Raw genomic sequence first — 12,674 nt, forward strand, 5'->3', positions numbered from 1 at the left:
TTGAAGCCAATATTTGATCTTGATTGGTCTCAATGTGCCCCCAACAAAAAATTGATAATAAAATTGTGCAGGGGACAGCACATATATTTTGCCACCTGGTGTAAATGGTGAATCATATTCTTTGTTGGGGATGCTGTACAATTCAAGAATTACTGTATGTTTTGGATTCTCGATTAGGCCTGTTATTTCTTTTTCTGCTGTAAGCAATCTGCTTGTTACAGATTCAAGGTGCTCATTGATAGTCCTAACAACATCATCATGGCCTGGCTTGATTTTTATGTCCACAATAAGTTTCTTGTATTGTTGCACAATCTCTTGAAGCTGGGTGGCAAAAACAGACAGAGCATTTGCTTGATTGGATTCCATGGTTCCTAGCTGTTGCTTGATATTAGCTACAATTTGTTGCAAATTTTCAACAACTGCCAATTTTGAATTTTGAGCAGTAAGATCATGGACCTGTCTTCTGATATCCTCAAACAGGGCATGCAGTTGATTAATATGTTGATTGGTTGGTAGAGTGGCCACTGTCTGAGTGAGATGTTTGATCTCTGCTTGGATATTCTTGATATCTTCTGATTTCAATATCCTATTCACTGCCCTCTTAATATTTTTAAGTTCCTGTGATGTAGGAAGATTTGATACTGTATTTTGCAAAAATTCAAGTGCCAATTTTACATTGTTTAATTCAGAAGCATCAGCCACATTTTGCATAGCATTTTGGAGCATTGCTATATCTGCCTGAGTGGGTGTGGATTGTTGTAAAATTTCAAGTTTTGTTTGAATATCATCAATCAAATGATGAAAATGAGATAGTTCAGATTCAGTGTTGAGGTTTTCAAGCTTTGTGATTTGGTGCTGGACATTAACATGAGTATCTACAATACCGGGCAGGCGAGATTCTAGAGTTTCTTGTACATTTACCAAATCACTTTGCACTGCTGCTATTGTACCTTCAAGATGGGTTATGGTACTTTGAATTTTTCCAAAATCTTCATATGTTTCAAGTTGCAGCTTAATATTTGCTACACTCCGAGTTATTGCACTCAAAGCATCAGAAGATGGCAAATTGTTCATAAAATTTTCAAGTGTCTCAATTTTTTCTTTAACCTCGGCTATGGCATTGTGCAGAGGATCCAGATTAGGTATTTGGAGTGATTGAATCTGTTCTTTTAGAGTGGAAATCACTAGATCAAAATCTTCTTGTGATTTTATGCTTTTGACAATTGTTTGGAGCTGTGCCTGGACATTATTTATTTGCTCTTCCAATTGTTGTTTCAATTGCTCAGAATTGGTGGCCTGGGTCTTAAATTTGGCTTGAAGAGCTGCTACAGCTTCTTCTAAACTTTGAAAATTATCTAATGTTGCCAGATCAGTATATTTTTGAAGCAACAATTTGAGTTCAGGATCAATTTTAAGAAGAGGGTCCATGCATTGTGATTGCAAATTTGTAATTTCTAATTGAAGACTGGCATTGAGTGTGGTTTGTATAGCTTGTAAATCACTTCTTAATTTCTTGACTCTGACATCAAGCATCAGAATCTCATCACTGTGATCTTCATGTCTTGTATGGCCAAATATATCATTAGGCATTTTTGATTTAGTGGTTATTTATTATAGAGTATCTGATTCTTAATTCTATAAAAAAGGGTATAAGCTTGTCATATGATCCAGGGACCTCAATATATAAGCAGTCACCAGCAGAAACAGTATATACAGTGCCAGAAATCATGTTTGAGTGCTTAATTCTATAAATATTTCTCCCTACTGAAATCTTGACATCACCCTCAGGGGTTGTAATAAATTGTAATTGCCCACCTACAGGTAATTGGTAATGATTTAAATTATTGTTAAATATGTACAATATTTTACCTGTTTCATCATCAACATCTGTAAGTATGCTGTTCAGATGAATAATTAACAAGCCACTTAGTTTAGATATCATATCAGAAGAGGGTTGTGGTGTTGGCAGCTCCATAATAGCCTGTTTTTTGAACCCAAATAAGTTCATAGGCATGTTTATTTATTTCAAATCATGCTCTGTAATTGGGCATTGATCTCCATTTTTCAAATCACAATGCCCCCATGGTAAAGTATGTATGCCACATGATAAAATGCATCTCTTATCATCATGTGGGTCCAGAGCCACTTTTCTTACAATATTTGTAGTCAATAAGTGATTCACACTCTGAATTCTATTTTCTGATGTTCTGATTGTGCTACATGATTTGAGACAATTTTTGTAATTTTCAAATTGGAGCTCTTTTTCCACAATCACTCTGCCAATGTCCTTGGCTTTTTTGGCAACAACACCACTACATGTTTCAAAACTGTACATCTTGGCCCTTAACCCAGCAAATGCCACAATAACATCACCAAGTGTCTCATCTTTTAACTTGCCAGGCACCTTTTTGTTGTGGGGTTGAATCTTTGTATGTTCACTGGTATCAAAGTATTGAAACAATTCAGGCTGTGTTATATCTTGATAAACATCTTCTGTTTGAATATCAAGAACAAAACTATCAGTGCCCATGTACAATTTTACACAATCACCATAAAAAGGTTTCAACACATCATAATACAATTTTAACATGTGTAATTTGGCCAATTCCAATATCACAGCCCCTACATAAATAGGCTTATCAAATTTAATATTTGTTTTTTTCATGTTGAAAAGTGCCATATTTTCATCATAAATTCTTCTATAATTGAAATTAGGCTTTGCAATCAATTTTTTGCTCCGGCTGGGGTCAGTAATTATTTTAACATCGGTATGTTTTCTGACATTTTCAATTGTTTTGCCATACACTGAATTGACCATCAATTTAAACAAGGTCTTATCAAATTGGCTCATTGCAGATGTTCGAAGCTCTGTGTTTGTATCAATATATGACTTCAACCATTTTAAGTGCCTGAACCTCAAAACTTTGCCAATTTTGGTCACTTGAACACCATGATGCATCAGGAACTGGAGGTTTTTGTAATATATGACATAACCCTGTTTTGGCTCCAGTGTCATCATGAGCTTCTTCTGTTTAGAGCCAGGTGAGCACTTAACCTCAGGAATTGGGGGCAGATCAGAAAATGTGTTGTGTAAATCATCAGGAATTGTCAGATCAACCTCTAAGAAGAGGCCATAGTCACTGTCATCAAAATCCTTAAGATCTTCAATATTGAAATCTTCAACCCATTCAAGCCCTGCATATGGCAGTTTATCCATCATAGCATAACCATACAGGCTGTTTGCATCTACATACAGTATATAATTTGATGGCAGTGCTGGATCATAATCAGAAATATATTTGTTATTTGCTCTGGCATATCTCTGAGAACATTGCACCATGCCTCCTCTTATACATTGTTCCATAAACAGATACATATCTTGATCTTGGATCAGATCCAATTGCCTTTTAGTGTTTAAAAACATTGCAGACCATGCTAGGCCCGGGGCACTGTAAAAATACATTGGATCCAGTTCATAATTTTGCATGGAAGATTTTCTGAATGCCTGCAATATATCAGCTAAGAGGGTCACATCAAGTTTTAAATATGCCTTGTGATAATCACCAAATGTCTTGCATTTTAAATTGTTCCACATCAATTGGGCATGGTGATAATCATCATCAGTGATTCCAGATGCTCTGATTTTGCTGTAAAACTCTTGATGTGGTGGCAGAGAACACTCATCAAATTTAGAAAAATCTGTAACATAATCATATGGATATACACCCTTCCGCCTAATTAATTTCAGGTCCTGATTTGGAAACAAAGCACATGTGATTTTGAATTGATCATCAGATAATTGAGTGGCCAGTGTAGCCAGGCTTGCCGATAAAATTCTGTAAGAATCAAGAAATCTTATGTGAATAGGAACACCATTAACTTTAATTATTTTGTTAATGGCAATATATTTTTCATCATTTTCAGCTAAAATATTTAAATTATGCTTCTCAAACCCCTCGTACCTGATCAGATGATGAAAATCATAATTGGATGCTCCATGGCAAAATACGGGGACAAATTTTGGTCTCTGGATCTTAATATTACAGCTATTACACAGGGCAATTAAGAATTTACCATCTGTATGAGAATGGTGTTTCACCTTGATATTTATATCTGAAAATTCAGAATCACATACCGGGCATTTTTCTGCATTGTTGAAATCTTCAATCTGTTTCTCTGTTAAAGGCAACATGGGTTTTGATTTTAATAAAATATTAGATGCTATGTCATGGCACTCATTTTCTATTCTAAGTGCAAATTCTTTGATGGCATCTGCTCCCATGTATAAATTTTCTTTACTAACAACACCATCCTGTACAACCACATAATAAAAGCTGGAAGGTTCATGTAGCTGGTATGGTGTAATTGAATATTCTTCAGGATCTGGATTGCAGAATGCAAGAGGTTTGAGGTTTGATTCAAAATCACAGACAATATATGCTGGGTGTTCCAACAAGGCTTCAAACTTTTTGAATTTTGCTTTTTCACTTGGATTAGGCATAAGCATATGAACAGGTTTATAATTGCCACAGTATTTCAGATGCTCAATTAACTTGTTTTTAGCAATTTCTGCATTTTTTTCCCGAACCCCATTCACCATTTTTTGACCATCAAATACAGACAAACATCTTCTGCACAACTTGAATATTCTATTGGATTTGTCTAGTTGTGTTCTGACTAAAGCTTCAAGATTATGTATCAGAGTGTAATGGTGTGTATCTCCCCCTTCAATTAAGAGCAGATCAATCGGAACAGCTGAATCATCATCAAATGTACTGATTCTGAGAGGATCTATCAAGCAATTGTCACGGCCAGTGGAACAAATAAATACATTAATAGATAATTGTTTTCCATTGATATTCCTGGCCTTTTTTCAAATTTATCAATATTCTGGACAGACATTGGATATTCTAAACCCTCCATTGCCTCATCAAAATCACTTTCATGTTGTTTATAATAAGTTATTCTCTCAGGATGCCTTGAAACTGGATACAAAGCAGCTAAAATACACCACAAAAAGCATTTATCATCATTATTTTTTATATTAACCACGGCTGTTTTGTTTTTGATATTGGCAGGTAATGGCACATAAGTGGAACCTTGTAATGGGTTGAATTCAGAAATATTAACATAGAGCTTGTGTGGAGATCCACATAGGCTCCATCCTGACTCTTTTGCTGCAAATTCAGAGTGTTTAATATTCAATTGTTCTATCAAACTGCTTATTATTTTGTCTGAATTTGCATTTGAATATACCGGTACAGTTTCTGTTATGTGGGGCTGTGTAAATTTTGTGCCATTTGGCTTCTTATATTGTGCAAACAATTTGAGGGAGAGCTTATAAGAGCCATTTTGTGCATTTAGAATTGCCTGCACATCAGGATTTATACTGTTCAAAAAAGTCTTAATTCCACATCTTGGCCCTGATTCAAACCGGTAATCCCTTAATTGGCCATTAAAACTGCTATGGATGGGTTCATAGCGTGGCTGCTTTGCCGGTGAAGCATTAACAGGTGTTTCATGCTTCCTTTTCAGACCAGATGTAGATGGTTGTGGGGGCAATGTTGATGACTGTACATAAGAATTACACTTATGCCATTTGTAATATGCCTTGCCTAATATTTTATGGCATGTTGGACACATTTTTGTGGCCTTTCTGCATTTCTTACGATCACAATTATGCCGGTGCCTGGCCCAATGAGAACTAGATATATTTTTATTACACTGATTGCAATATTTTTGTTTTGGCATTTTTGTTGTTTATTTATATAAAATTTCTTGGTCCCAAAAAAAACAGAACTATGCCAAAGCAATAACTAGGCTCTGGTGATCCCCAATATAAAATAATTTTGCTCTTTTTATGCTGTTGTATAATATTTTTTACCAGGTTTTCAGATCTGGGAGCTATTAATTATATATCAACTAACAATAATTATTCTCAAAATCTCACGTGTGGAGATATTATTTTGCCACATGTATTTCAATCTTACACATTTTGTCAGGACTCAAACCCGAGCCTCTTGTTTACAAGGCAACAATATTAACACTTTGCCATCAGGGGAGGCTTCACATTTTATCAGAACTCAAACCCGAACCTCCTGATTACAAGGCAATAAAAACCATGGGGCTATGCACCACACTCTACTGGGTCTCCTGGGATTTTGACAGAAAAAACACACTATAAACAATAAGATGATATGGGTACTTGACATAATTTTAAGTGTAGGCAAATCTGTCTGAGAGGCTTCACCTTTTCTACACTTAAATTCAAAATTCTTAAAATTCAGAGCATATCACACCTGAAGAATTGGGGTATAAGCCCCTCTTGCCATTGTTTTAAGTGTGGGCAAATCTGTCTGAGAGGCTTCACCTTTTCTACACTAGAATTCAAAATTCTTAAAAAATCAGGGCATATCACACCTGAAGAATTGGGGTATAAGCCCCTCTTGCCATTGTTTTAAGTGTAGGCAAATCGGATTGTTCAATCAAATAGCCTCTCCTTTTCTACACTTATAAGTGGTCCTGGTTATAGCATCAATTACACTACTCATTTTGCTTGCTAAAATGAGCAAATGAATCACATCAAGAAATACGGTAAGATACGTATATTTTCATGAGCAGCCACAACCTTGTTTAAATCCAAAGATTTTGCAACCTTTCTCAAAGAGAGAATAAATAGTGCACTCAACCTCCCGTTACCAATTCGATTACGAAGATAACACCTGATTTGCTGCAAACAGCCGTTGATGGGGGTATGCAAATTTCAATAACACAAAGCTTGTAAAGTTCGTAAAAGGCAGTTTATAATGTTTTAACCATTGCAAGGAGGTGCTGAAGGGTCTTTATTTTTAGTTCCTTTCTACTTCATGGTGTGCCATAACTCTAAATTGTCCAAATCACAACAAAATGGAGCGGCAAAAGATTGTAGCTTTTCGTGCTTCAGAAAAGTGGCACTAACTTAATAATGTAGGCGAGTAGTATCGGAATTAGATAACGTCTGTCCCTATTTAATATTCGCAATTCATTTGCACGGGTGTTAATTAATTTGCACGTACTTAGAACTAATTTGCACGTACTTAGAATTCATTTGCATGTACTTAGAATACTTTACATTTATGTATTTGCATGTTTATAACTTTTATGAATATATATTTATTTATTTTATGAAAAATATGTATATAAAAGGTAATTAGAGGTACTAAACGCTATGCATATGTTTTTATTTTCATTACTGCAAAGTATGTAATGTATGATTCGATAATATTAATGTTTATAATATTGAAAATAAGTTTTTTATGGTTTATGAACCGCTATGAACGGTGGTAATGGTACGAAAGAAGACGGTCCCGGTACTCGAACCCGCGATATGTAACGGTAATAAATATAGTGCATTATGTAATACTGTTATATGGCATATAATATATTGAGCGGAGAATAACTATGTATAACGTGTGAGCTGAGTCTGATGCCAGACAGACAAGGGTGAACTCCGCGCAGGTAGAGGAGAAAGGAATTTGGGGAGTGTGTGTTCAAGGTCAAATGACGTCACAACGTCAGGACAAAGAACGAACCCAATTGACCAATTAGAACCGGTTTTTCCAAGGTTAACTAGTACGCAAGAACAGGGGAAAGGTATGCAATACTGTAGGGCAGGGGAGGGATTCAACCAGACAACAAAGGATGTCTGGAAATGCGCAGCAAGGGTCAAATCTCTGAAGCTATGCGTCGCTTGTAGAACCGGTTTCCGCCGCCAATTAATATTCCGCTCAGGTTTGCCTTCAAGGCACAGGACGCTTTAGCGCAGGTTTTTTTTATCTGTACTAGGAAGAAGGGAGAGCTATTAGGGACGGGGCCTACAGTTTTCACCATTTGCTTTTATCACGGGGTAACGAACCTAGGACCCTTTGATTATTGATTTAGGTAGTAAATGTATGTTACTGTGTGCTATTTAACTTAATTTTGAGTTTATTTTTTATCAAACTTTGACTTTATGTCAAATCTTTTACAAGTTTTTATGTATTTTTACAAAAATAACACTATTTATACTATTCAGGAAACATTTTTTTATTAAATTTTTGACTCAAAGACATTTTTCAACTTTTAACTTATTATTTTACAACTTTATGTTAATTTTTTATCAAAATAACACTATTTATACTATTCAGGTAACATTTTTTCATTAATTTTGGATTCACAAAGATATTTTTTTCAACTTTTAACTTATTATTTTACAATTTTATGTTAATTTTTTATCAAAATAACACTATTTATACTATTCAGGCAACATTTTTAGTTACATTTTCGATACATAAAGTGCGCTTAGTCAACTTTTAACTTATTATTTTACAATTTTATGTTAATTTTGTACCAAAATAACACTATTTATACTATTCAGGCAACATTTTTTATTAAATCTTGGACTCACAAAGACAATTTTTCAACTTTTAACTTATTATTTTACAACTTGATATTAATTTTTTACAAAAATAACAGTATTTGTACTATTCAGGAAAGACTTTTAGTTACATTTTCGACACACTAAGTGTGTGTTCTCAACTTCTATCTGTTTATTAGGCTTATTATTACTCAAATAACACTATTTATACTATTCAGGCAACATTTTTTATTAAATTTTGGATTCACAAAGTGTGTGTTCTCAACTTTTATCTTATTATTTTACAATTTTATGTTAATTTTTTATCAAAATAACACTATTTATACTATTCAGGCAACATTTTTTCATTAAATTTTGGATTCACAAAGACATTTTTTCAACTTTTAACTTATTATTTTACAACTTGATATTAATTTTTTACAAAAATAACAGTATTTGTACTATTCAGGAAAGACTTTTAGTTACAATTTCGACACACTAAGTGTGTGTTCTCAACTTCTATCTGTTTATTAGGCTTATTACTACTCAAATAACACTATTTATACTATTCAGGCAACATTTTTTATTAAATTTTGGATTCACAAAGTGTGTGTTCTCAACTTTTATCTTACTATTTTACAATTTTATGTTAATTTTTTATCAAAATAACACTATTTATACTATTCAGGTAACATTTTTTCATTAAATTTTGGATTCACAAAGACATTTTTTCAACTTTACGCTTATTATTTTACAATTTTGTTAATTTTTTACCAAAATAACACTATTTATACTATTCAGGAAAGACTTTTACTTACATTTTCGACACACAAAGTGTGTGTTTTCAACTTCTATCAGTTTATTTCACAAGTTTAGCCTAATATTTACTCAAATAACACGATTTGAATGTGTTTTTTATTACATTTTGGACACACACGCACTCACACACACACACACACACACACAGAGAGAGAGAGAGAGAGAGAGAGAGAGAGAGAAAGAGAGATTTTCCAAGTTTTACCCTTTTATTTTACAAGTTTAGGCTTAATATTACTCAAATAACACAATTTAATCCAGTCAAGAAGGATTTGTTATTATATTTTGGATGCACAAAGATATGTTTTCAACTTTTTTACTGATTTTTTGCAGGGTATGTATTAATTTTTATTTATTTTGTTTTGTATCATATATTCATTTACAAATTTTTAACTTAGAGTTTAGTATTTATTTAATTTTTTTCAAAAACACTAAAGAAAAAGTACTTTTAGCTAAAATGTAAGCCACACAATATATTATTATTATTATTATTATTATTATTATTATTATTATTATTATTATTAAGGTTTACTGATTTCCACTATGCTATTTTTGGTTCTGTATTTCTATATGTATTTATTTAGGTCAGGTTACGCCTGCTACGTAGGAAAGTTTGTTTATTTTAGAGTTTGCTGAGTATTTTGTTACTTTTATACTAGGTAAAGTTTCCTAAATGTATGAGGTGGGGCTCCATCCATATACTTTTGTGTTTGCTGTTTGGAGATGATGCGATCAGCATCACTCTCCATCTGCTTTTTATTTTATGTACCCAATATTATTTTGAGGCTTAGTGAATTCTAGAGCCTATTTATGCAGGAGAGAGGGCTTGAAAATTTTGATTTCAGATAACCCACAACTATTTGTCAGAGTATTTTAAAGGATATTTTATATTTATTATGTGCCACTAGAATATTAAAGCTTGCTTAATTTTTATGTCTGTAACGCTGTTATTGTATTTCTAGCTAAGGCTTACTGGATAAAGTACACGAAATGTTTATCATTGCGACTATTTACCTTTATACGAGGCCAAATTTTTAGTGTAACGAAAATTATTGTATGTCTATAAAGACTGAATCCCTTTACTGATGGGTCCATAACTGGACGCTTACCAACATTGTTGTTTTTTTTTTTTAAAAAAAAATATAACCATTTATCAATATATTGACAATTCACAGGACAAGACGAAGTTCACAGACGACTGACTATATGAACTATAGGCCCACTTGCTAAACTTTATTTCTATGCTAGAAGAATAATTTAGCCTTATAGCCTTTTTCAAGGTATTACTGTTTTTTTTGGGTGCATCAACATTTGGGTTATTTCCACTTGGTTTATTATACGAGGCTACAATCACTATCTGAACACTGAAATTCTCTGATTGAAACTAAAAGCTTAGGCTGTAACTAGGGACTTAGTATGTATATCGACAATTTATAGGACAACACGAACTTTACAAAGGATTATAGATGACGTAGGCCCACACGCCAGAGCCCTGTTAATGTGCAAAAAGCATTTACAGCTAATATTACGAGGAAATGAGGTTGATTTTTTACTGTTTCACAAGAATGCTATCTTTTATGCACCCAATATTTGTTTTTTCAAGTAACTACATGTACCAGAAGCACTTACAGGTCAACACTAACTAGATTTTGACTTATTCTACATCAGGTGCTAAATTTATAAAGAACTATGATTGTGTATATTTCTGAGGAAGTACGCAAAAGCAGATTATCCGATTAAAGTATCTGAAAACAGATTTTTCTATGTAAGTATATTTTTATTGACTGGATTATTTAACAGATCAAACAGGAAGACTGCAAAATTCATTAAATGTAGTTCTATAGTATAGGTGGTTTCAGAGATATAAAAAGAACAAATATAAGTTTTCGCTTTTTTGCTTCTGAGGCTAATCGCGACGCTAATGGTAAATGGCGAGGAAATGTAACGGAGGAAAAACAATCCCAAAAGTTATGGGCTGCATGTAAGTTAATACCACAGAGATATTACAGTAGGTGTAGGTTCTACCACAAGAACTTTTCTATCATAATAATACTGGTTATGCTGTACTGTTAGCTAAAGATGCTGATATTTGAGAAATTTAAAAGCTTATTTGCAAAATTTTAAGATAAATAATAATCTGTTTAGACTGTAAACATATTTTATATCCATTCTGCACAAGATCCGATGACAAAATTTAAAAATTGTAATCGCCCAGACAGGGACTCGAACCCTGGACAGATAGGTTTAAAGCCTAACGCTATACCAACTAAGCTATCTGGGCACAAAATATTCTTTTTTTTGAAAAGTTAGTTATGTTAAGAAATATATTGAAACACTTGAGAACACTCTTGGTCTGGTTTGACAGAGAAGGAGACAACATTTCCAAATTTTTACAGACTGGGTGTATTTTTCCACTATAGAGGCCTTCACTATATGTAATTCGAAACGCTAAAGTTCAGCTAGCTTCCAAAATTGAGGCAAAGATTGTGTTTGACGAGATTAACAAGTTACAATTATATCCAGTTACGGACAAATAAAGCTAAAACTCTCAGATTTACTGTACTAGCCAAGTTTTAGTAACATTTTATTCATTTTAGTACAAATACCAAAGAAATAGGTATATTTTATTTATAATTTGACAAAATGTACTAGTATTTAATTCAGAAAGTTAGGTAAAAAACAGTATTTTTTAAAAAATATTGTTACTGCCTTCAAATTTTATGTTATTTAGCCACTAACAACCGGTTTACACTGTTTGGCATTCTTTAAATAGGAAAATAAGGAATTATTTGTTTAGTATTTTTACTACTTTATATTTATTTAAGAAAACAATTCTACAGTTTAACTTAATTTTTAACAAATTGTTACTAATTTATATATCAAAGTTATGTTATTTAGAGTGTATGAAGACGTATAAAGTTAATATTTGTACTTATCAGCGCAACTAACAATTATATTTTACACACAAAAGATAATGTTTACAGTTAAATTACTTGAATCAGAGAATAATATTTTACAGTAATTGATTCATTCAGCACTAGTCAGTACTTTTATGCATCAGAAAGTTTTCTTAATTTTCTATTACGCATGCTATTTTGGGCTATTCTTAAAATGTATTTCTAAGGCAAACTGGTTTAATTTTCTGCTTATAATGTAAAGTTGACAGTTTTCGCACAATGCATTGTACATTTGTTATATTCTCTACTTACAATCCAAATATTATGCTTATTTAATGTATAACTAACTAACTCTCTAGCCTTCTTAAACCCGAATGTTCATGGCTGCAGCAACATATGCCTTTCATCTGTCCCTGTCCTGAGCAAGATCTATATACTCCTTTCCTTCCCTACCAATTTCCTTTAGGTCCATCTCTACATTATCCCTCCATCTTTGTTTTGGTCTTCATATTGGTTTTTTATCATCAGTTTTCCCAACAAGAATTCTGTATACTCTTCTTTCTTCTCCCATTCGTACCACATGATCT

Source organism: Lepisma saccharinum, chromosome 13 (assembly GCF_977018435.1).
Source record: "Lepisma saccharinum chromosome 13, izLepSacc3.1, whole genome shotgun sequence".
Lineage (NCBI taxonomy): Eukaryota > Metazoa > Arthropoda > Insecta > Zygentoma > Lepismatidae > Lepisma > Lepisma saccharinum.